Source organism: Staurois parvus, unplaced genomic scaffold (genome assembly GCF_062004578.1).
Source record: "Staurois parvus isolate SC_StPar_1 unplaced genomic scaffold, SC_StPar_1.0 ptg003334l, whole genome shotgun sequence".
Lineage (NCBI taxonomy): Eukaryota > Metazoa > Chordata > Amphibia > Anura > Ranidae > Staurois > Staurois parvus.
The window spans coordinates 35,532-62,383 of record NW_028321130.1 but is presented as its reverse complement, the minus strand read 5'-3'; the positions used below and the strand labels follow the sequence as shown (position 1 = coordinate 62,383).

At 44.2% G+C, this 26,852-nt stretch overlaps 1 long non-coding RNA gene across 4 annotated transcripts in view; it reads left to right on the top strand.

Annotated features, from left to right (window-relative positions):
- LOC149428307 (uncharacterized) overlaps positions 1-26,228 on the top strand; it is a 31,860-nt gene extending 5,632 nt beyond the window's left edge. For 2 of the 4 annotated variants that reach the window (XR_016310783.1, XR_016310785.1), the window contains exons 2-7: positions 3,786-3,909; positions 5,120-5,261; positions 6,798-6,897; positions 7,278-7,438; positions 13,121-13,244; positions 26,171-26,228. This is a non-coding gene — a long non-coding RNA (uncharacterized LOC149428307). Of the gene's footprint in view, positions 1-3,785; positions 3,910-5,119; positions 5,262-6,797; positions 6,898-7,277; positions 7,439-13,120; positions 13,245-24,198; positions 24,275-26,170 lie in introns of all 4 variants that reach the window. The other 2 variants (XR_016310784.1, XR_016310786.1) reach the window with 2 other exon arrangements.
- Positions 26,229-26,852: the final 624 nt, after the last annotated feature.

Here is a 26,852-nt window from a genome sequence, read left to right as displayed (position 1 = left end):
GGACCAGGGACAGGAAGGCCGGGGAGGAAAGAATAGATGCTTGACGTCCTCCAGCAAGGAAATAAGGTGGGCTCTGACTTGTGATGCACACTGTGAGAAGCTCAGTGTGCAGTGAAATCATGCCATGTCAGTAGAGCAGAGAAGTCTGTACAACTGTGTAAGAGTGAAGGGAAGCTGAAGTTCAGATCTTCAAGATCTATGTGCTCAGCTTTGATCTAGCTAGTGTCCATTAAACTCCAGAAGATCAGAAAAGAAGTCTTATCAGGTTACCTCGTATTTGTACTTTCAGTGAACCGCTTTCCTGCCGCCCTATAGAAGATATACTGCTACAGGGCGGCAGGGGTGCGCAAAATCACCTGTATATATACGTCATTTTGCATTTCTGAGCCGTGCACGCCCCTACCCGTGCAGCTATTCGCAGCCTTAGCTGTCAGTCACCGGGTCCCGGTGATTGAGGAGCATTACTGACGGAGGGAGAGAACTGTATGTAAACAATACAGTGCTCTCCCCTGTCAGCTACTGCACAATGCTTTGCATGGCTTACACAGCACACAGTTAACCCTTTGATCGCCCCACATGCTAACCCCTTCCTGACCAGTGCCATTAGTACAGTGTCAGCGCTTTTTATTAGCACTGATCAGTGTATTGGTGTCACTGGGGATGTCAGTGACATCAAGTCAGTTCCCCCCAGTGTCAGAATGCCCGCCGCAGTCATGCTATAAGTTGCTGATCGCCGCCATTACTATTAAAAATAAATCTTGCCCATTGGAGGACAGGCAGGCTGTGCTCCCACCACAGCCAGAATCTGCTTGCTTGTACATCCCGTATGGGCAAGCAGATACTTACTGACAGGAAGGCTCAATGAACTACCATGGTGCTGTGGACTGGCGTGATAGTTGGTTGAAAACCACAAACTGACAACTGGAAAGGCTGCTGGGACTTGTAGTTTTCCCATTCACAGAATACTGTGAATGAGTGACGCTGCCGGAGACCCGCATAGCAGTTTTTATTTTACATTTTGACAGCTAGCAGGGGGGAGAAGATCCCCCATTAGCAGATACAACGGTGATGGGGGGGGGGGGGGGGTGCAGGGGCTGGTGTGATTGTAACCCTGAATATGGGTGTAACGTTACAAAAGGTGACTGTATCCTTTAAAGGATGAGTTCACCTTTTAAAAAACAATAATTATTGCACTTTTTTTTTTTTTGCAGGTAAAATAAATGTGCATTTCTTATTTCTGTCTGCAGGAGCCCGTAGACCATTGTGCCAGCGCCATGCGGGTCTCCTGCAGATCTGTTAGTATATCTTCTTACACGTAAAGGGATGTACGAGCCAACAGATATACTGACAGGAAAAATGAATGAACTACCACGGCACTTCACAGCACAGTAGTAGTTTATTGAGGACTAAAGCTGACAGCCGCTAAGGCTCTTGGGACTTGTAGTCTCTCATCCACAGGTGACTGTGTGGGCGGAGCCCTACACGGCCACGGTTTTAAAAATTTGACAGCGAGAGGGGAGAAGATCCCCCACAGGGCCCAGTCTGATCATAACAACATATTACATTTTACACCCTGAGTTTGGGTTTAACGTTACGAAAGGTGAACTTGTCCTTTGACGGCTGCCGACATTTTTACAGGATCTTGCTAGCTGAAAGATCCTGCATAAAAAGGATCCATACTGCATCTCTGCTCATATGGCCTGATCCATATAGGTTTGTGGGAGGTGAAATGTACGGGCAGCTTTATGGGCTCTCACATTTTTAAAAAATATTTCTCTGCCCTGAATGAGTCATTTAAAATGACGCCCCATGGACTAGAATGCAGCATTTATGTGCTCGTCTACTGCTTATATATAATTATTACATTGAATGATGCAAGTGCCTACACTTTGACTTGATATTTGACTCTTAAAATCCCTGTACAGCAGAGTTCAGATTTGACCAGAGAGAAGCCGCAGCACAAGAAGTGAATCAGTTCTGCTGCAATACTCGTGTAAGGGGCATGCGGTTAGGAGGAGAGAGCAGAGTGATGGGTGTGAGCTCATCGGTCTACTGCTTCTTTCACTATCCATTCAGACTGAGGGAGGAGCAAGAACTGTAAGTTACTGCAGCAGATTAAAATCAGGTCTACTGCCCTGCTAGACAGAGCTGTGCAGTGTGACAGAGCTTTGAAATTCTCAGAACTGGACAGACAGAAATAAAGAATCTTTTGGCAGGTAAAATGTCTCTGTTCTATGTATTCCAGATTGTTTTTCAGCAGTTCATCTTCAGGTTGTACTTTTCTGCCTGGAGCCACTCTGGTTGAACAAAAACAATGTAGAAATGAAAGGATCTAAGCACCTTTCGGAGCATGTCACCCATATTTGGGGTGTAACACTTACCATGCTCCTATTCCCCAACCTCCCGCCACCAGCGCTCCTCTCCATGACAGTGGGCTTCTTCCCTCACCCGCTGTCACAATTTAAAAACAGTGTGGCCCTTCAGGGCTCCACCCACATGTCCACGTCATTCATTCAGTTTCCTTGAATGAACGGACTACAAGTATTGTCAGCCATTGTGGCTGACAGGTTGTAGTTCTCAATGAGCTGCGAGGACACTGATGAGCACTCTTGTAGTTCATTGATTCTTCCTGCAGTGTAGGAACTTTCTGACATATGGGAGTACGGGCAGACAGCTTATTGTGGGTCTGCAGGATCCGGGCATTGCACCCACAATCTGCTGATCACAGGTGCAATACTTTACAGAATGTAATGTACAAAAATAGTAAATGCACATTTTTGTTGGCTGCAAAAAAAAAAAACGTGCATTTTTAATTTTTTATTTTTTTTTTACAAAAGGTGAGCTTATCCTTTAACCACTTGGTAACCGTGATATAGCCAAATGACGGCTACAGCGCGGTTACCTAATTCTGGGAGGGTGTCTTATGACGTCCTCCCAGAATGTGCCCCCCGCGCACCATCAGGGGCACGCACCCGGCGATCTCCGTGATCGCTGTGTCCTACGGAGACAGCTGATCACATGATGAGGTAAAAGGCCAATCACAGCAGCCTTTTCCCACATGATCAGCTGCGTCCAATGACACAACAGTTCACTGTGTAAATACAGTTGTCTGTTATCGGCAGCATTTTCCTCACACTGTCACAGCGTGCAGAAAGTACTGCCGATAACTGGCAGCTGTCACAGAGGAGATTGGCAATGATCATCAGGGCACTGATGATCAGTGCCCTTCAGTACCACCCAGCAGGGCCCCCATCAGTACCGTCCATCAATGCCACCCATTCAGCTTCGGCAGTCAGGGCTGGTTGTCCGTGTCGCCCATCAGCGCCGCCTATCAGTGCCCATCATTGCTGCATATGTTGCTCTTCTTTTGTTTATAGTGCCAAAAATAAAACACCCAACTGCGATTAAATACCACAAAAAAAAATCTCTGTGTGTGAAAAATATTATAAAAATGTCATATGTGTACAATGTTGCATGACTGTGCAATTGTCATTCAATGTGAGACAGCGCTGAAAATTGGCCGGGGCACAAAGGGGGTATAAGTGCCCGGTAGATAGGTGGTTAAACTTGCAGGTTTCTGAGTGTAGACTTCAATCCTCCTTTAAATTGTAATGTAAAATAAATGCACCCTAAAGACAACGGAAATATGAGAGCTGCTCATAAGAAGTCAAGTGTTCAGAATTACAAATCAAACTGATTGTATTCCTGTCCATGGTAGAATATGTGGGCAGTGCTGGGGTTGATGCTCTTCCAAATAACTGATATGTTTATTTTTGTTGTCAAAGTGCAAACTGAATGACTGTAAAGAGAAAGTTCTCTGGAGCAATTGTCGTCCCCAAGAATCTGTCCAAGGGAACGTCTGACTTGCTGGTGCTGTTCACGCTGGACCACAACTAGGATGTGTTCAAGGTAAGTTTGTTGATGTGTTTGGATCGTGGCGTACCGGTGTCCTGACTGCAAGTGTTTTGGGTTTGTTCTGTGACTCAGTAGCAAGTGCAGTAACCACCCCAACAAAATGTTATTGAATGACAGATTCTTGGATTAGAATCAACTTCCATTTTACTCTTGGCTGAAAATAATCAGTGGCTGTAGGGCCAGTTATCGGTGGGGGGTGGGGAAATACCAGTGTCAGTGTTAAACCGCTGCAAAAGGATTGTGGTGCATAATTCCAATGGGTTACATTTAGGAAGGCTTAATTGGGAGAATCCTGTCATTAAGTGTTCTTGCATGGCAACCACTTACTGTTATCTCACATATATATTCCTATTATTATTGCCAAATTTACCACCCTAACTCCTCCCGCAGTTTTTACACTACATAGACAGTAATATGTCCGAAACGTGCGGATTGTTCCCGATTGGTGTGCTATTACTTTGTGGAACGTTTCGCCGAATGGTTCACGAAATATCAGCGTTTTTGTGGTGAAATTGGTCCCATAGGAATGAATGGCGGAATGTTGAAAACTAGAGTGGGAGCTGACAAAAGCTAGAGTGTGAGCTGAAAAATCAGGACATGATTTGTAAACTGCCATCACTCCCTCATTTTCAAGCCCACCTACACAAATCTTATATCAAAACGTTCAGCTATCCCTGCTGCCACTAAAAATGTCCACGGCTAGGCCATAGTCCTGATAGTCTTCACAATATGACCATTTGTTTGCAACTCACGCCGCCCATTGACATTCATTGAAACTGCACTCTAGCCACCTCAAATTTGAAGGGCAATTTCTAAACTGCGACTGTGCCTTCATTTTTAATATTTCAGAGACATACTATGCAACAAAATGTAGGGCTGGGTCTTGTGATTCTCACAATATAAAGCTCTTCAGATTTATCATTTTTAAACTACAATCTTTTGAAGAGGCCAACCGCCAGTGAAGTGAGCAAGTTGGAGCAGTTTTTTAACCGCTCTTCTCTGGCCTTGCTGTAGAGTGAGTTGCCATAGGAACCCACTCCACCCAGTTACACCGCCCACTCCAGTTATAGACTACTGGTGGAGGCAAGAACACTTCACACAATTTCCCCAGAAATTGTAGCTTTTCTAGTTATAAGCTGGTGTTCTGTCATACAATGGACTAGATATATGATATTCCTACTGTTATATTTGTGTTTTATCCTAGACCTTCGGTTATATTATTACACTGAGGATCTCAGGGGTGGAGAGGCTATTTATTAGGAAAAAGTGGATCAGGTGTTTCCTGGTAGGAGGAGCCTATCTCTCATGTGAAGCTGTCCTGGAAGATTCCTGGAAATAGTTAACAGGTAAATAACTGTGTTTTTTTCTCTTTGTGAATGAGCCCTAATTTGGTCTAAGCTGCAGATGAGTATGATCTATTATAGGGCAAGTGCTGATGTAATTGTTAGGCTACTTTCACACCAGCATTCCAATCAGGTCCACTTGTCAGTTTTTCAGGCAGACCTGGTTGGAAGGTCCATGGAGCCCTATGGACAGGCAGATGTAATTGGGCTTGTGTCTCTTTACATCCACCTACCGCCATCCAGGTCCAGAAAGCAAAAAAACAGAAAAGAAATGCGTAATTTTTCATTTTTGTTGACTGGATGGGAGGTACAGGAGAGCCCATTTACACCTGGCCACCCATAGAGCTGACGGGTCTGCCTGTGTCCACAGAAACTGTAAGGGCACGGATGTGACCGGTCACACACTGAAACATTATTACTCCTGCAGGTCACAAAAATAGTAATGCTAAGGCTCCTTTCACACAGAGGAAAGTCCACTGCGATCTGTGAGCAGATACCCTGCTGATCGGAGCCAAACGGTTTGAAAGGTGCCTTATTAGGGGTGTTTATTTTTTTTTACCTGCTGGAGTTTTAATGTGTTTCGGTGCAGTAGTTGCCACAAATCTGCAGCTTTTCTCCTGTGCTTTAAGGAAATGTTCTTCATTTGTTGTCATTTTATGCGTGTTAGTACTTGTTTATTTCTGGTTCTGTAAGCTCAGAAATGATGATTTTTACTACTGTGAGGATGCCCCAAACCTGCCAGCAGTAAGCCTTCTATACAAAAGTGAAAACAATGGAGTCCAATGGCATTGATATTTGTATGCATGTTTTGAGTAAGAAACAAATGTGAAAGTACCTAAAGTAAAAAAAAAAACACAATTGTGTTGGAACACAATTCCTATCCACAAGCCCACTCTTTGTAGGATCCATTCACACCATCGACATTTTGCATCACACCGTTTACTTGTTTTACTTCAAAGGATAAGCTGCTCTTTGTAAAAAAAAAAGAAAAGAAAGGAAAGTTTTTGAAGGTAAAAATGTTTTTTTTTTATTTATTTTTTTTGTGCAACCTGGGTGCAATATTAGGCTCCTGCAGAATGTCAGTGTTGCTATCACCACGTACTGGGAGGAGCAGTGAACTACCTAGAGCCGTGGTTGAGGACTATAAGCCGTCAGCTGCAAAAGCTGTTGGTACTTGTAGTTTTCCCGTTCACAAAATTCTGTGAATGGATGACACGGCTGGGTGGACGGAGCGCCGCAAGGCCGTGTTTATTTAAAATGGTGGGTGTGGGGAGAAGATCAGCAGCATGCTGACACAATGAGGATTGGGGGGGGCCTTGTTGCTGCTGCAAAAGTAACTTGTTACATGTTACACCTTGAATACGGGTATAACACGTAACGTTACAAAAGGTGAACTTGTCCTTTAATAAAATTTCACAAAATAACATTTCATTCAGTGCATTGGTGTGAACCGGACTCACAGGAAATGGGCAAATAGGCTCCTGAGCACCTTCTAGTAAATGTGATTTTTCTTTTTTTGTTATGACTTCATATTCACAGCATCTGGAACACCTGGGCCGGACCAGAAAATGACAGATGTAGTGCCATGAAGTACGACCAGGGCACAGGCTGTTGGCAGGGTCCCAACCGGTCCACATTGGTGAGTGTCACTAGGGATGACCGATGGGAATAACATGTTGGATTGCGGGGCATTGCCTGCTGTGACCAAAGTGCAGGGTATGGCTTCATTACAGGATAACGAGACACCTAGAAGGTCACATACACCATATATCTTATGCCTACTCTGCACAGCTATGTAACAGCATTGCAGTCACTTTATAAATACAGCTACATAGCAGTTTTGTAGTCTCCATAAAAGTGCATCTGTACACATACAGCCACGTGGAAGGATTGTACTCGGAATCTTTGGGAACGTGTGAGGAGGCGTGTTTCCCCCTGTATGTTGCACCGTAGCAATCGTGATGAGGTGTTTGATCAGACTAAGACATGCAAATGCCGTCATTTTTCTCCCTTCTGCAGGTGAAATTGTTCTGTGGTAAAGAAACAGTCATCATGTCCACGTCGGAGCCAAGTCGTTGTGAATACCTCATGGAATTCTACACTCCGGCCTCCTGTCAGCAGCCCGCTGGGATTCCCCAACCAGAGGAACATGAGGAGCTGTGACCTCATCAGTCCTATAGGTGCCGTACTGTTCTGAGTGGGAGTGTGAGCGGGGAAAAAGTGTTTTAGGCTCAATACCCACAATAAAATGGTATATGTTGGTTGTAGTGCAGTGCATTGCGGTCTGCTGTACAATGTAAGGGTGTGCCATTCATAATCCATACACCCCAATGTGCTGCACATAGAGCAGGTATATTAGAAAAAACGCATTGGTGGAAGGTCCTTCTATTCATGTCGGTAAACGTCCCTGCTGTTTTGGTCCTGCGGCACTTGTATTTTTCTTGGTCTTGAATTAGTTGGCAAATACAGTATCTCCCAGAAGTGAGTACACCCCTCACATTTTTGTAAATATTTTATTCTATCTTTTCATGTGACAACACTGCAGAAATGACACTTTGCTACAATGTGACGTAGTCAGTGTACAGCTTGTATAACATGTAAATGTACTGTCCACTCAAAATAACTCAACACACAGCCATTAATGTCTAAATCGCTGGCAACAAAAGTGAGTCCACCCCTAAGTGACAAGGTCCAATTAGCCATTTTCACTCCCCAGTGTCATGTGACTCATTAGTGTTACAAGGTCTCAGGTGTGAAAGGGGAGCAGGTGTGTTACATTTGGTGTTATCGCTCCCACTCTCTCATACTGGTCACTGGAAGTTCAACATGGCACCTCATGGCAAAGAACTCTGAGGATCTGAAAAAAAGAATTGTTGCTCCACATAAAGATGGCCTAGGCTATAAGAAGATTACAAACATAAATCACGTGATAGTGCCACTTCAAATCTCATAAATGTACAAACGCATAAATATATAAGTCCAATATGAATAATTCAGTGATGCAACATACACATGCAATGTGCAATTGGTGCTCAATCGTGTAAGTGCCAACACACTTTTCCACTCCAGCTGCGTGTGTATGTGTATGTTGCATCACTGAATTATTCATATTGGACTTATATATTTCTGCGTTTGTACATTTATGAGATTTGAAGTGGCACTATCACGTGATTTATGTTTGTTATCTTTATTCCAATATTATTTGCTGGCACTTGTGTGGGGCACTAAGATGATTTGGTCACTTTAAGATGTGTCATATTTTTCACATTTCATATGTTTTCATTTTTTAATTTTTTTTCCATGTTTTCAATATCATTATTTCACATGTAGGTGTGTTTGGCATTTTTAGCCCATGTAGCAATATTTATAGTGATTCAGTTTATTAGCGCTGCACTATTGTTTAATATTTATTCTGCACTGGTTGGGTATCAGTTTGAGTGTAAGCAGCTGATAGGTAGGGTTTGGGGTCCATTACAGCGCAGGAGGAATTTTTTATCAAACAATTGTCTAGGCTATAAGAAGATTGCCAAGACCCTGAACCTGAGCTGCAGCACGGTGGCCAAGACCATACAGCGGTTTAACAGGACAGATTCCACTCCGAACAGGCCTCGCCATGGTCAACCAAAGAGGTTGAGTGCACGTGCTCAGCGTCATATCAAGATGTTGTCTTTGAGAAATAGATGTATGAGTGCTGCCAGCATTGCTGCAGAGGTTGAATGGGAAGGGGGTCAGCCAGTCAGTGCTCAGACCATACGCCACACACTGCATCAAATTGGTCTGCATGGCTGTCGTCCCAGAAGAAAGCCTCTTCTAAAGATGATGCACAAGAAAGTCTGCAAACAGTTTGCTGAAGACAAGCAGACTAAGGACATGGATTATTGGAACCACGTCCTGTGGTCTGATGACAACAAGATCAACTGATTTGGTTCAGGTGGTGTCAAGCGTGTGTGGAGGCAACCAGGTGAGGAGTACAAAGACAAGTGTGTCTTGCCTACAGTCAAGCATGGTGGTGGGAATGTCATGGTCTGGGGCTGCATGAGTGCTGCCGGTACTGGGGAGCTACAGTTCATTGAGGGAACCATGAATGCCAACATGTACTGTGATATACTGAAGCAGAGCATGATCCCTTCCCTTTGGAGTCTGGGCCGCAGGGCAGTATTCCAACATACCGACCCCAAACACCGCTCCAAGACGACCACTGCCTTGCTAAAGAAGCTGAGGGTAAAGGTGATGGACTGGCCAAGCATGTCTCCAGACCTAAACCCTATTGAGCATCTGTGGGGCATCCTCAAACGGAAGGTGGAGGAACGCAAGATCTCTAACATCCACCAGCTTTGTGATGTCGTCATGGAGGAGTGGAAGAGGACTCCAGTGGCAACCTGTGAAGCTCTGGTGAACTCCATACCCAAGAGGGTTAAGGCAGTGCTTGATAATAATGGTGTCCACACAAAGTATTGACACTTTGGGCCCAATTTGGACCTTGTCATTTAGGGGTGGACTCACTTTTGTTGCCAGCGGTTTAGACATTAATGGCAGTGTGTTGAGTTATTCTGAAGGGACAGCAGATTTACATGTTATACAAGCTGTACACTCACTACGTCACATTGTAGAAAAGTGTCATTTCTTCAGTGTTGTCACATGAAAAGATAGAATCAAATATTTACAGAAATGTGAGGGGTGTACTCACTTCTGTGAGATACTGTATATATCCTTAACTTCCCCCTCTGTGGAGAACAGGGTGGCAGCAGGACTGTTTTACAGCTGCTGCAAAGCTTAGTGCGCTGTGTTCAGAGAATTCAGTGATAGTATTGTACCCAGTGTAGGCGCAGACTCTCCCACAATTACACACTCCGTGGTCATTTTTGTGGTTTTAATACAAACGCTAATAATAAGAGCTTTAGTAAAATTAATGCAAGGCTAAGACTAATTTTTTTCTAAACAAAAGAAAAAAAGTATATGTACTGTGGCTGGTCGGCAACCTGTTATGAAGTTCTTTAAGATATGCTCAGTGAGGCAAAACAATACCTTTTTGGGTGCAGAAAAGCAAATGTAAAGGAAGGGTTCTTTTTAACTCCTTTGCCCTGAGGTTTATGTTCTTACTGTGAGACTGTCACTTGTGGCATATAAATTAGAAGCATTTTGTGGGTACAAGGACTGTGCCATATGTGTACAGTGTACTGTATACTGGGACTAGGCTCAGGTTCTTTTCATCCTGCTTTAAGCCATTTCCACTGCTAGGCACAACCTGACCGTGACAACCAATTGCAATGGTGTGCTACATGCACTGCTGGACTTATTTTCTGTTCAATCCCAGCTTTCCTCAGCTGGATCTGAAGATTGAAAAACGCTGGCATAATACAGCCACATGGAGTTGTAGGGAGCTAAGAGAGGATTGGATAAAATGTGTGTAAACATTATGCCCCCGACTTTTTTTTTTTTTTTTTTTACTGCACCCCCAGACCAGACAAACTAAATCCGGCCCTGCCAGGAAAGAATGTGATTATTATTATTATTATTATACAGGATTTATATAGTGCCAACAGTTTGCTCAGCACTTTACAATATAACGGGAGACAATACAGCAACAATACAGTTCAATACAAGAGGGATAGGAGGGCCTTATCCTTGGAGCTTACAATCTAGGAGGGAGGGGCTAGTGGTACAAAAGGTAGTAACTTTGGGGGATGAACTGGTTGGAAGAGTAGAAGATTCCAGTATTAGTTGAGGGAAGGATAGGCTTCCCTGAAGAGATAGGTTTGCAGAGTAGGCGATAGTCTGATAAATTGGGGTAGAGAGTTCCAGAGGATGGGGAAGCTCTGGAGAAGTCCTGGAGACGAGCATGGGAGGAGGAGACAAGGGAGCTAGAGAGTAGGAGGTCTTGTGAGGAGCAGGGAGTACGGTTTGGGTGATATTTAGAGACAAGATTGGTGATGTCATTTGAGGCAGAGTTATAAATGGCTTTATACATTATTGTTAATGTTTTGAATTTTATCCGTTGGGCAACGTTAAGCCAGTGGAGGGATTGGCAGAGAGGGGTGACAGATACAGAACGTTAGTAAGGTGGATGAGTCTGGCAGCAGCATTCATGATAGACTGAAGAGGGGATAGCCTGTGATGAGGTAGGCCAATGAGGAGGGAGTTACAATAGTCAAGGCCAGATATAACAAGGGAGTGGATAAGTTGCTTAGTGGTTTCTGAGGTTAGGAACGGGCGTATCTTGGGGATGTTGTGGAGGTGAAGTCTACAAGATTTGGACAGTGACTGGACTTGGGGCTGAAAGGACAGATGGGAGTCTAGGATTACACCTAGTACCCTGGCATGAGGGGAGGGAATGATGCTTGTGTTATTGATCTTGGTGGAGCACAGGGGAGGCATGCAGGGTCTTTTAGATCCTGGATGTCTCAAAATAGAGAATCTGTCACCCAAAATCATCACATAGGGGACTTTTTGTCCCCTATGTGATTTAACAAAAAAAAAAAAAATTTATTTCTTAAAAATGTAAGTTACACCCTAGCATATAATGCCCCTCACCCCCACATATGTACGCACACACAAATGTAAAAGCATGCGCTGGGGCGCCTACACATCAAAACGTCAAGTGCGATACACATGTTTTATATCGCCGTGCACACCAGAATGAGAGCGATAATTCTAGTACCAGTCCTCCTATGTAACGCTAAACTGATGACCTATAAGGAGCTTTAAAAGCGTCACCTATAGAAAATATAGGGAACTGAAGTTTGGGACCTTTTTCACGCGTGCATTCAAATTTAAGGTTTGACATGTTGGATATCTGTTTACTCGATGCAATCTCATCTTTTATATTTTACAAGAAAATCTGATAATTTATTGCGTTTTGTGCCCTGAAATTAAATTAAGTGGATTTTTTACTGAAATTTTAAGTTTCATAGATCTTTGTGATAATATCATGTGACATATAAAATTGGAACTGCTGCCATTTTATTTTCTAGGGTCTCTGCTTTCACAAAATATATAATGTTTAAGAGTTTTGTGTAATCAGGCCTTAAATGATTTTTTAAATGTGCACAAAAAACGCAAAAATGGCTCTGGCAGTGAAAGTGATAAAGGATAAGTCCAACACTCCCATTTTCTGAGGAGCAGCCAATCAGTGCTCATTACACTGCAAGGTCTCTTCCCTCCCTGCTAGTCCCCGGGTACGGTGCCGGAGACAGGCAGGGAGGGGAGGAGGAGATATAGAGTGCAATGTTAAAAATATTAAACGTTTAATTCGCCATAAAGTCCCTTTTTTTTTTTTTTTTTTTTTTTTTTTTTAAAAGCCCCAGACAGTCCATAAAGCACCTCAGATTTAAATAGTGTTTTGGTTAAAATATATTTATTTTTTAGTCAGGACAAGTAGACCTGGAGACCGATTTAGTCCCTGAACAAATAGTTTTTTCAAAAATTTCCACACCCGTTTCTGCCCAGGTACGGGCAGACAGCTTATTGTGAGCCTGCTGGAACCTGGCATTGCACCCACAATCTGATGATCACAGGTGCAATACTTTACAGAATGCAATGTAAAATAATAATAAATGCACATTTTTGGTGCTTGCAAAAAACACGTGCATTTATTATTTTTTTTTTTTTACAATAGGTGAACTTATCCTTTAAACTTGCAGGTTTCTGAGTGTAGACTTCGATCCTTCTTTAAATTGTAATGTAAAATAAATGCACCCAAATACATCCTAAAGACAATGGAAATATGAAAACTGTTCATAAGAAGTCAAGTGTTTGGAATTTTAAATCAAACTGATTGTATTCCTGTCCATGGTAGAATATGAGGGCAGTGCTGGGGTTGATGCTCTTCCAGATAACTAATATGTTTATTTTTGTTGTCAAAGTGAAAACGGAATGACTGTAAAGAGAAAGTTCTCTGGAGCAATTGTCGTCCCCAAGAATCTGTCCAAGGGAACGTCTGACTTGCTGGTGCTTTTCACGCTGGACCACAACTAGGATGTGTTCAAGGTAAGTTTGTTGATATGTTTGGATCGTGGTGTACCGGTGTCCTGACTGCAAGTGTTGTGGATTTATTCTGTGACTCAATAGCTAGTGCAGTAACCACCCCAACAAAATGTTATTGAATGACAGATTCTCTGATTATTATTATTATTATACAGGATTTATATAGTGCCAACAGTTTGCGCAGCGCTATACAAAATGAAGGTTGACATTACAGTTACAATACAATTTGTAACTGTAATGACAACAGTGCAAATTGTACTGATAATCAGAGAGTGAATTAGGAGCATTGTGGCATCATTTTGTTAATAAGGGGCGTATTCTGGAGATGTTGCGGAGGTTGAGGCGGCATGATTTGGACAGGGATTGGATGTGGGCCTGACAGGATATTTCAGAATCCAGGGTTACCCCTAGCACTTTGGCATTCAGGGATGGGTTGATAGTGGTGCTATTGATCCTGACTGAGAAATGGTTTTGGATAGGTTGAGTTTTAGGAAGTGGTGTGACATCCAGTCTGATTTGTCTCTGATATGTCTGTTAGTAAATCGTTAATACGTGAGGGAATTGAGGTGGTGAGCTGAGGAGTAGAGAGGTAGATTTGTGTGTCATCAGCATAGACATGGTATTGGAAACCATGGGAAGCTATCAGCTGACCCAAGGAAGAAGTGTAGATCGAGATTAGGAGAGGTCCAAGGACAGAACCTTGGGGGACCCCGACAGTGAGAGGAGTAGGAGAGGAGAAAGTATAGTTGTAAGTGACACTGAAGGTGCGGTGAGATAGGTAAGATTTGAACCAACGGAGAGTACAGTCACCAAGACCAAGTAAATAGAGTTTTTTTGAGGAGGAGGGGGTGGCCAACTGTGTCAAAGGCAGCACAGAGGTCCTAGAGCAAGAGTACGGAATAGTGACCATTGGTTTTCGCGGTTAGTAAGTCGTTTGTGAGTTTTAGGAGAGCAGTTTCTGTGGAGTGTTGTGGGTGAAATCCAGACTGAAGGGGAACGAGAAGGTTATTCTCAATAAGGTGGCAGCTCAGCTGGTTGTAGACTAGACATTCAAGGAGTTTGGAGGCAAAAGGGAGTAAGCAGATGGGTCTTAGGTTGCTAAGATTGCTGGGGTTCAGTGAGGCCTTTTTAAGTATGGGGGCGACTAGCACATGTTTTAGAGAGTTGGGGAAGATGCCAGTAGAAAGGGAGAGACTGACGATACGAGTTAAAGAGTGAAGAATAGAGCCAGAGGATGACCGAAGTATTTGCAAGGGAACAGGGTCCAGGGGGCAGGTGGTTAGGTAGGCTTTAGAAACGTTTACCAACCTCCTCTATAGTAGCTGGGTTAACCAAGGGAAGTATAGATTGTGCAGGTAGACAAGGAGTGTAGGGTGAGGGAGATATCTGTACAGTAGAGATCTCGTCACTAATTGTATCAATCTTATTTTTGAAGTGATTAGCGATCTCCTGGGCAGTGAGTGAGTTAGCGGCTGGAGGTAAAGGATGAAGTAGAGTTAAATGGAGAAAAGAGTTGATGGGGATTGCGTGAGAGGGTGTTAATGAGAGTGATAAAATAGGTCTGTTTGGCAGTGTGGAGACAGGAATTGTATTTTTGAAAGGCAGATTTATATTGATTGAAGTCTTGCTGGGGCTTAGTCGTATGCCATAAACGCTCAAGAGCATGGCTACATTTTTTGAGGCATCTGGTATTGTCTTTTTGCCAGGGCTGTAGCGGTTAGGGCCTAGGTCTGTGTGTAGTGAGGGGGGCCAATGTGTCCACAGTGGATGACAGTGAACTGTTGTAGACAGAAGTGGCCAGGTTGGGACAGGACAGGGCTGAGATTTTGTCATAGAGACAATCTGTTGCCGAAAAAAAGAAGAGAAGGGTTAAGATAACGAAGGTTTCTACCGGTAACTGGTAGTTGGAAGCCAAGGAGAGAGTGAGGCTAATAACGGAGTGATCAGAGATCGGAAAAAAGTTGGTGAGGTTGCAAAGAGTGCTGTCAGGAATGGACTTGCCAATAGTGGTGGGACTCACCTGCCTTGTGGGCTGCAGTACCAGGGCTGGCCAGCGGGTGCTCTCAACAACCAGAGGTTCACTTCGGCAATTAGCCATCACCTGGGGCTGATTGCAGGTGGTGTATTTAAGGGATGGCCAGACCTGCAGTCTGTGCCTTGGTGTGTGTTTTTCCATGGGCCCCTGTATCTTGTAACCTGCATTCCTGTTCCTGTTTCTGCCTGACTTGTTGCCGACCCTGCCTAATCCTGACTTCTGCTGACTTCTCCTGTTTGATCCCTGGCTTGTGACCCTGACCATTCTCTGCCTGACCCCCTGTACCTACCTGTCCGTTAGTTGCTGTACCCGGCTCGTGACCTGACTACTCTCCGCCTGCTCCTCCTGTACCTACCTGCCCGATAGTTATCGACACGGCCTGCCTGGCTACGTTGTGCTCTATATGTGTATGTACCTGTGTATCTATATCAGTTTAGGTTTGGGTTTGTTTTACCTTGTTGTATGAATTTGTGTTAGCTTGGTGTTTGGTGCACTGCGTTTATATTTGTATTGTTAGTCTTAATAAATTGTCTTATTTATACCATATCTGAAGCCTGCGTTTCCCTGTGTCAGTCCACACACTTCTGGTCACACCCGCATCCCTGACAAGTGCATAGGTAGGAGAATACAAGGTTGAGGCAGTTCCCATTAGAGTGAGTAGAAGCATGTGTCCATTGTTTTAGTCAATAGAAGTGGTTAGGCTCAGAAGTTTAGAGGTAGCAGGAGTTTTAAGATAAGCAGGGATGTTTAAGTCACCAAGAATGATTGTGGGAATTTGAGAAGAGAAAAAGTAAGGCAGCCAGGCAGAGAAGTCAACAAGGAAGCGTGATACCGGTTCAGGAGGCTGATAGATCACAGCAATTCTTAAAGAAATTGGAGAGAATAGACGTATACAGTGAACTTCAAATGAGGAGAGGGAGGTCCTGAAAAGTGCTTTGAGGGGATAGGAGGATTCCAACTCCACCTCCTTTCCATCCACTAGACCTGTAAGAGTGAGTCCAGAGGAGACCACCATGGGAAAGGGCAGCAGGAGAGGGAAAGTCAGATTCATGAAGCCAGGTTTCTGTAGTTGAAGGAAAACCGAGGGCTGGGCCCACAAATTCAGAGGGTACACGATGCCACAATTACGTTTACTGAAGAGTTATAGTGATCATGTAGTTGAGCATACGTAAACAGAATGATAACAGCGCATAACCATACAGTAAGAATAATACTGTCTAACACTAACCCCGTACTTGCGGACTTTTCCCCAATGTCCAGAAAGCAGCCTGGCTGCGCCTGAATGTTCCTGAGCAAGATATAACGTTGGGGTGCACCCTAAGTATTGCGCAATACTATTTGTAATCCAAAGGAAAGTGGAGTATGTCTCTTGTAACTTTCTGGTATATATAAAATGTCACTGACCACGTGTGGTGCGATGTGCTGCGGCAAAGCCGCACTTACGGTTCCCTGCCAGGCTCTTGGTGTTTTCTCCTGACCCACTCCGGGACCAGACCACACAGTCACTTGTTTCCTGGCCTCGTTGTGGATCTTCCTTAGGTGCCCTTGCCAGATTCCACTGTGAGACGTAAATCCTCTTCCAGGCCCCACACAGATTCTCCAGACGTCCTCAGCATCCAAAAGCCAGACCCAGACTCCACTTCCTCCTCAGAGTTTGTGATGCAGTAAGTCATTTCTTAATTGCAGCCTCAAACCTGCATTTACAGTTCACTATGACCCTTCTGAGGGTCCTACTCGGCCCCTAAATTAGTATTCATGAAACTTTATAGGGTAAATAAGCATTTATCTTGTCTTAGCAAAAGTCACTACAAAATCGATTCTTGTACTTTGCTGCCATCTACTGACCAAAGAGCATATTACAGGCACAATATAGTTTAACATTAGATGTCAGTATTCATCCATGCGTCACACCCTTACATAGTTGCAAGTAGGTTAAAGGAGTTAGTGATTCAAAGGTCATGGACAGAAGTGAGTTTGTTACAGACAGAGCAGACATTCCAAAGGGCACAGGAAAAGGGGAGGCTGGTTCTAGAAAGAAGAGGAATAGTAACCAGATTGTGTGGATTGCGGCCGCAGTTCGAGGATAAGGTGTGTTGGTCAAATGAGAAAGATGGTGGCCCAGGATTTGGGAAATGTCTCCCAGATGTTAGGAGATGCAGAAGGGTGAGAGAGGTAATATGGGAGTGTGACTTATATGGAGGGACAGGTCCCAGTGTCCTGGAGGTTTTATTAGGATGTGAGTTCAGAATTAGCAGGAGTTGATGAGTACAGTAATAAGGTGAAGGTAGGAGTGAGGGTGATATATATGAGTTGTGGGGTGGAGAAGAGGGGTGTAGGAGAGAGAGTTTGAAGAGAGAGGATACAACTGTGAGAAGGAGGAGTAGGGAGTGCATGTTACAGAGTGGTGAGATGAAGAAGCAGACTGGGTAAGAGATGAAAGAGTGGAAGAGGAAACAGGTCACCTGTAGTCTGTTTAGTATTTGAAGTCGTCTGCTGTGGTTTTGCTGAAGTGCAGAGCCAAAGTGCAATGCTCAATACTTAATCCAAGATGATAGTTGCCAATGCTACCCATGGCTGTGCTGCCTCTGGCTGTGCCTCCCCTAAGGAAGGTCTAAATTTTTACTGAGTTGGGTGGGGGTATTGCCAATTAATCAATGAGGAATGCATAGGAGAGACACATGGCTAGCAGGGCAAATTTCTCACACCAAAGGAGGACAAAAAGACTGCAGGAGGGCAGAGTTGTAAAGATTAGGATCAACTCATAAATTTGGGTAAGACAATAAGAGCAAAATAAACACCACAGTAATATGGACAGAGTTAGAGCTCGTTCACACTTGACTTATCTCTAACTCTTGCCAAACGCTCCTATAGTGTTTGACAGGCATTTGGGAAGCGTTTTTGAGGCATTTACCAAGCATTAAAACCGCACCACAAACACCTATAATGAAGTTTAATGGTATTAATGCTCCACAAACGCCCAGGCGTTTGAGGAGCGTCACCATAGACTTGAATGGGAGGTTTCAACTCCTCCTGACTCAACATGAGGCGTCAGTTTTGCGGCGACGCAACGCTTCAGTGTGAACAGCACTGTGTGCTGCCATGTGCAGAATATTCATAGGTGTTTGAGAAACGTTAAAAACACTTCCCAAACGCCTGTCTGACGCCTGCTGACAAAGCTAGTGTGAACGTAGCCGTAAAGATTTGGGAAGCAGTAAGAATTACCAAGAACATTGATAGCCATGAATCGGCTTCAGTTAGAGGTGGATTTTAAAAGCAGTATAGATTACCATATAGCAGTGCAGGGTGAATTCGCATTCATACATGGCATGGGCGATAGTACAGATGGATATTGCTTGCAGACATTTACCATATAGCAGTGCAGGGTGAATTCGCATTCATACATGGCATGGGCGATAGTACAGATGGATATTGCTTGCAGACATTTACCATATTGCAGTGCAGGGTGAATTCGCATTCATACATGGCATGGGCGATGATACTTCTATTTTGCTCCTGACTAAAAATAAGCAGTGGCTGTAGGGCCAGTTATTGGGGAGGGTGGGGAAATAACAGGGATTGTCAGTGTTTCAGTGTTCAAACCCTGCAAAAGGATTGTGGTGCAGAATTCCAATGGGTTACATTTAAGAAGACTTAATTGGGAGAATCCTGTCATTTCCAGTTGCTTTATGATGTTGAGTGAGTGTGCCCTGATCTCCCAACCTACAGTCAGTTGGGCAGGTTAGAAGTCCCAGTTGTTAAGTCTTTACCTGCTCAAATATTACTTTATCCTGTGAATTGTTGAACACATTTAAGTGCTTTCCAATTCGTCCATCACTACTCCCTAGACCAGTGGTCTCCAAACTGCTGCTCGAGGGCCATATCCAGTCCTTTACTTGCCTTTATCTAGCCCTTTGGACTTCCAAATTATTATGCAAATGATATTTTTCTCATTTACCTAAATAATTGATGTAAATAACAGTCGGCATAATTCTCATGTTATCAACTATTAAGAGTACAATTCAAATTTGATTGAACAAACCTCCTAATGATAACAGGATTTTTTTGAAACCTAAAACACTTACAATGCGCTGTTCCAAATTATTCCGCACAGTAAGTTTCAAAACACTTTATAGGTTGTAAAGAACTGAAAATTGTAATTTCTTGTGTTTGCAGCATATTTACTGAAATCAAAAGCTATTTCAATCAAACTTTTAACAACATTTTAACAGGTCACGTTACATTTTAACATGGGACCCTTTATTTGATAGCAGCTTTACAAGTCTTGCATCCATTGAACTTGTGAGTTTTTGGACAGTTTCTGCTTGAATTTGTTTGCAAGATGTCAGAATAGCCTCCCAGAGCTACTGTTTGGATGTAAACTGCCTCCCACCCTCATAGATCTTTTGCTTGAGGATGCTGCAAAGGTTCTCTTTTACAAAAAGCTTTATTGAAAAATAAGCAAAGATGAACAGACAATCGTAACAAAAATTCAATGACCAACATTTACATAGTACAATAAATGAAGGGAAGCTGGTGCAAGGCATGCATCAATAAAGGCAAAATCGGAAAAGTTTACATAGGTGCCCGGAGGGAGGGGATGGGGAGGGAGGTTGGGAGAGAACGGGCAACAGACCTTTGTGGGCAATGATAATGTAAACTCCAAAGGGAAGTATTGCTATATCAACATTATAATAAACAGGAAAGGCCCGAGAAAAGGCCGCATCAAAAAACAGCACATATTCATGACCTAGAATTTAAAAAGAAATCTAGATTGCATAAATAGCCTTACGAATGCAGCGTAGAGAACAGGAGGTACAATCCGTAAATTATGTTTAAGAGCAGAGTAAACAGAAGAGTAGAAAAAGACAAATAGTAGAGAGACATGGACAACACACACAGACACACAACAAAAAAAAAAAAAAAAAAAAAAGGGGGGGAGAGGGAGGGGCCCCGGGGGGATCACAGCAGAATCCATCCTCATATCGATAGAAGGGACTGGTCGAATCTCGAGGGCTGGGCTACGTCCAGCCAGGGACGCCATATCTGCAGAAATTTTGTATGGGTATCCAATAATATGGCCGTCAGTTTTTCATTGACCATTATGAAGTTCATCCGGTTTTTGACAGCCTCAAAGCTAAGAACAGGAGTCTTCCAAGCCCTCGCAATCGTCAACTTAGTTGCCATAAATAAATGTGATGCCAGTTGCCGTTCAGAGCGGAGAAGGCCCTCTGGTGGTTTAAATAGAAGCGCTTCATATGGATTACGCTTAATGTCTGTATGAAGAATAGTGCGGAGGAGGGCATACACCCTAATCCACAACCTGCTTACCTTAGGACAAGTCCACCAGATATGTGCCATGGTACCTAATTGCTGACATCCCCGAAAACAAACCGGGGAATAGGTAGGAATAAAACTAGCTAGACGGGCAGGCGTATAATACCATCGGTATAGAATTTTGTAGGCATTCTCAAGAATAATAACATTCCTGGAACACTTAGATAATGTTTGGGTCATGAGCTGCCAGTCTTGTTGATCCAGGGTTCCCCCTAATTCCGACTGCCAACGCTGATGGTAGGAACGAACCGGAGGGGTTCTATATGACATAATGGAAGAATAAATCAGGGAGATCAGACCTGGAGCATGAGGTCTATGTCTACACTGGCTTTCAAAAGGGGATAAACGGTAAGGTCCTGGATGCGTACGTATTAGAGTATGAATAAAGTGACGAAGTTGAAGATAACCAAAATGTTCTCGGAGGGGAATGTTATAAGAAGAACGCAAAGTGTCAAAGGTAATTATTCTGGTGGGGGATAGGAGTGAATGAATATCATAAAAACCATGTGTCTGCCACCAGACAAACTGTCTAGGGTTATCCTTACCCGGAGGGAATAATGGGTTATGCAATAGACGTAGCAGAGGCAGATGAGGAGAGATAAGGCCAGCGGAGTATTTTATAGAATCCCAAAGACGAAGCGAAAGTGTCAGCGTTGGGCTAAGATTAGATGGACGCTGAGCATTAGGGAGCCAGGGCAAGGAGGGGAGCGGTATCGGGTGAGAGTCCATCATATCTACTACAGCCCACAGGGGGAAATGGTGAGAAGCATGAATATGAGCTAAAGGGGCAATGTTAGCCGCCAAATAATAGGACTGGAGATTTGGAACAGATAACCCGCCCGCATTCCGCCGCGCAAATAAAATGTGCTTGCTAATTCTAGGTCGAGAGGAGCCCCAAATAAAGGACAAAAGTTTTCGCTGATGTATACGCAATATATGCGAAGGTACTGAAACTGGCAGAACACGAAATAGGTATAATAGTTTAGGAAGGTAGGTCATACGGATTGCATTAATTCTGCCAAACCATGATAACGGGAAATGGGACCAAGAGGACAAAAGCTCAGTCAACTCATGAAAAACAGTGGGAAAGTTAGCCTGATACAGTCCATCATATGTCGGGGTAAGCTTAATTCCTAGATATGGTAAGGCCGAAAGCCATTGGAAGGGGAACGTTTGCTTCAAAGTAGTCAGAAGTGATGGTGGGAGGGTAACTGACATAGCTCTTGATTTAGCTGGATTGACGTGTAAACCTGAGAGGGTGGCAAAAGAATCAAGAACTGCTAGTAAATTAGGCAAAGTAATCCCCGGATTCGAGATTGACAATAATATGTCATCCGCAAACAACGATAATTTATGTTGGGAGCCCGCCACATCGATTCCCTTAATATCAGGATGTACACGGATTGCTTCTGCCAACGGTTCCAGGGCTAAGATAAAAAGTAAAGGGGAAAGCGGGCAGCCCTGCCTAGTACCTCTAGCAACCGAGAACGTAGAAGACTCAAATCCGTAGTATCTAAGCTTCGCTTGAGGGGATGTATATAGTGAAGAGATCCATCGCAAGAAGGAAGGACCGAAGCCAAAACGATGGAGGACCGACAGGAGATACGGTCAGGATAAAGTGTCAAAAGCCTTGTTGATGTCCAAGGATAAGAGCATCATATCGATTTTACGAGTATGGGCCAAATGTTGCAATTGTAAAATACGTCTAATGGCATCTCCGGCCTGCCTATGGGGAACAAATCCCACCTGATCCTTTTTAATCAGACGAGAAAGGAAGGAATTCAATCGAGTAGCCAAAATCTTAGTAAGAATCTTCATATCGATATTGGTAAGAGAGATAGGCCTATAATTAGCCCAGGAAGAATGATCTCGGTCCGGTTTAGGGATCATAACTACATTAGCAGTTAAAGAGTCCGGGGAAAAATTTGAACCTCCCTTCACCGCATTAAACATAGCGGCAAGGTGGGGAGCGAGCACATCAGCCAATTTCTTATAATATAGTGCCGTGTATCCATCAGGACCTGGGCGTTTGCCTGTTTTCAGTTCCGCTATACTTTGCAAAACTTCAGATACTTGGATATTGCGATCCATCAGATCCTTATGGGCCGGTGTTAAAGTAGGTAATGACAAACTAGATAAGAAGTCAGAAATAGACTGAGGGTCAGCCCGGGTGGGATCAGAGTAAAGTTTAGCTAGTCTGTGCCGGAACTCCTCTAAAACCGTTACTGGGTTGCTCGTAAGGGTATTGTGACGAGTACGTAAAGATATCGGTTTAGGGTGTTGCGCAAAAGAACGCAATCTACGGGCCAACATAGAGTCTGGTTTGTTAGCTTTGCAATACCACTTCTGGCGAGTCCAACGTAAGGAGCGCTCAGCCTCATCTGTTAAACACAGATCCAACTCCAAAGGTTCTCAATAGGATTGAGGTCAGGGGAGGATGGAGGCCACACCATGACTTTCTCTCCTTTTATCCCCATAGCAGCCATTGATGCAGAGGTATTCTTTGCAGCATGAGATGGTGCATTGTCATGCATGAAGATGATTTTATTACGGAAAGCATAGTTCTTCCTTCTGTACCAGGGAAGAAAGTGGTCAGTCATAAACTCCACATACTTTGCAGAGGTCATTTTTACACCTTTGGGGACCCTAAAGGCGCCGACTAGCTCTGTTCCCATGATTCCGGCCCAAAACATGACTCCACCACCGCCTTGCTGACGTCGCAGCCTTGTTGGAACAGGGTGGCCGTCCACCAACCATCCACTACTCCATCCATTTGGACCATCCAGGGTTGCACGACACTCATCAGTGAACAGGACTGTTTGAAAATTAGTCTTCATGCATTTTTCTGCCCAATGCAGCTGTTTCTGCTTGTGAGCATTGGTTAGTGGTGGCCGAATAGAAGGTTTATGCACAGTTGCAAGACTCTGGAGGACTCTACACCTTGTTGTCCGTGGGACTCCAGAGGCACAAGCAGCTTCAAATATCTGTTTGCTGCTATGTAATGGTATTTTAGCAGCTGCTCTCTTGATCCGATGCATGGATCTGGCAGAAATCTTCCTCAATGTGCCTTTATCTGCACGAACCCGTCTGTGCTCTGAATCAGCCACAAATCTCTTAATAGTGCGATGATCACGCTTAAGTTTTCGTGAAATATCGAAAGTTTTGATACCTTGTCCAAGGCATTGAACTATTTCACTCTTTTTGGCAGCAGAGAGATCCTTTTTCTTCCCCATATTGCTTGAAAACGGTGCTCTGCTTAATAATGTGGAACGCCCTCCTTCAGTAGTGTTTCCTTAAATTGGGCTCACCTGCTAATCCGAGGTGTCCGAGATTGTGTTCAGTGATCAAAAGAGCCCTGACACACAATGCCATCCATGAGTTAAACTGAAAAACAAAATATTTAATCTTTGTGACACTTAAATAGAATTTGCATAATAATTTGGAACAGGGTGTATTCCTCCCTCTGACCAACAATGAGGTATTATTCCTCCCATCAGTGATGGACTATTCCTTTCACTGACACCAGCTATGTTTTTTGTGTTAAGTGTTAAGCTAAGTGTTTTTTTTTTTTTTTTTTTTTTTTTTAAGATTCCTGGAAGTTTGCAGGAATGGTCAGTGATAAGCTGGTGGTTACTCGGCAGGGAAGAGACCCAGACAGACACAGGTGGATATACCGTATTTTTTGCTCCATAAGATGCACCTAGGTTTTAGAGGAGGAAAACAAGAAAAAAAATATTTTGACCCAATGGACTGCAGACATAATACAGGAGATGACCAGAGACTGCGGACATACTACAGGAGATGACCAGAGACTGCGGACATAGTACAGGAGATGACCAGAGACTGCGGACATAGTACAGGAGATGACCAGAGACTGCGGACAAACTACAGGAGATGACCAGAGACTGCGGACATACTACAGGAGATGACCGGTGACTGCAGACACAGTACAGGAGATGACCAGAGACTGCAGACACAGTACAGGAGATGACCAGAGAGTGCGGACACAGTACAGGAAATGACCAGAGACTGCAGACACAGTACAGGAGATGACCAGAGACTGCGAACACAGTAGAGGGGATGATCAGAGACTGCGGTCACAGTACAGGGGATGAGCAGAGACTGCGGTCACAGTACAGGGGATGAGCAGAGACTGCGGTCACAGTTCAGGGGATGAGCAGAGACTGCGGTCACAGTACAGGGGATGAGCAGAGACTGCGGTCACAGTACAGGGGATGAGCAGAGACTGCGGTCACAGTACAGGGGATGAGCAGAGACTGCGGTCACAGTACAGGGGATGAGCAGAGACTGCTGACACGGTACAGGGGATGAGCAGAGACTGCGGACACGGTACAGGGGATGAGCAGAGACTGCGGACACGGTACAGGGGATGAGCAGAGACTGCGGACACGGTACAGGGGATGAGCAGAGACTGCGGACCTTTGGGGAGGGAGGGGTAGCAGGTACCCACTCCCACTTGCACTGAGTTGTCCTCCCTCCCCGTCTTCTGGGACACTGACAGGTCCCAGAAGACTGCTGGACCACTCACAGAGAGCAACACTTCTCATGCATGCGCAGTGGGCACCCGGCTGTCACAGCCTGGTGCCCACACTAAAGATGCCGGTGCTGGGAGAGAAGACTGTAGAGCTCTGGACCAAGGAACAGGTAAGGGCTCTGCTGCAGAGAAGAGCCGAGTGGCCGGCCAGGTATTCTGACACGGCGGCAGCAGGAATACCAGACCGGCTGCTCCATATTCGCTCCATAAGATGCACAGACATTTTTCTCCATTTTTTTTTTTTGGGGGGGTAATGCATCTTATGGAGCAAAAAATACGGTATATCAAATGTCTTTTTCCAGCCAATTGCTTTTCCGGGGGGTTTCACATTGTTTCTAATATATGGGTAAATTTAAGAGCTGTTTTGAAAGATGGATGGGTCCCTATTCAACTGTGCATTTCCTAGCCCCGTGGAAGACCACGCTTTTAGGATGGTCTAATATTTAATAAAATACAGCCTGTGAATTGCCCAGGGAGCAGCATTAACATTGTGGCTTGTAGTACATCCATAATTTTATACTAATAAGCTGTGTATTGGGTCTGTGCACAGGATGGGTCTCTCCACGGTGTTTGGGTGACAGGTTCTCTTTGATAAAATTCAACCTTCATTCTTCCTTGCAAAGTAAACGCATGAAGGTTAAATTAATCTGCACATTCAGGATAAAGCGACAGGTTCACCATAATGCCAACCTCCACAAATGCAAATACTTTCCTGGTTTTTGCTCCTCAGCCAATCTGTTCAGTTGGAAATGAAAGTAAAGCCCCGAAGGAGTGGTGTTTGTGAAGTCATGCTGGTGCTTGTTGAAGGGGGGGAATTGTTGGGAAAGGGTGAGGGATTACAGGAAACATTGATTTTCTCTTTTTTTAATCAACATACAGGATAAATTTAAAGTGATGTAAGGTTGTACTTTTTTTTAAGGCAAACCGCTCCAATCCTCTTCTTTTTTGTGTCATGTCCTCCTGCAGTCAATTCAATTTGTTCATTCTTCTTCTCTTTTCCAACAGATGGAGCGCAAGACTCCATGTCACTACCTGGGAACCATGAATGCTGTGATGGAGCGCAAGACTCCATGTCACTACCTGGGAACCATGAATGCAGAGTCCCACTACCAGTGGGATGAAGCTCCATGACCTCAGAATCCCCATCCTCCTTCCCTCCTGATCACTGCAGTAAAAGTCGCCAACAGACTCATTCCATCCATCCATCCATCCTGCATTGCTGCTCTGTGCACCTTCATGTACGTAGTCATGATTTCTGTGTGCAGTGTTTAATTTTATTAAATTTAGACCTTTCCCACTGGCTGCTGTAGTTTTTCTTCTAGTTTGTGGTGAACAAACAAAATGCTATTCGTGTTAGCTACAATAGACTTGCTCAGTATCTAAACCAGCGGTCACTAAATGGCGGACCACAGTCCGAGAACGGCCCCAAAATGCTCCCTTCTGGACCGCCAGCCTGCAATGACAGATCTGCCGCTGAGCAGGGCGGTCCTCACAGCAACATGACATCACGTGTGTGCGCCCCGCCCCTTGCAGCTCACTGTCTCTCCGGCTCCCTCTCCCTGCCTGTACACAAGCATTCTTCAGCAAGGATCCTGACACAGCTCCTGTCTGCCCTTAAGGTAGGGTGTAGTCTTACAGGGGCACTCTGATGGGCACATTTAATGTTAGAGTCATGCTGATGGGCACA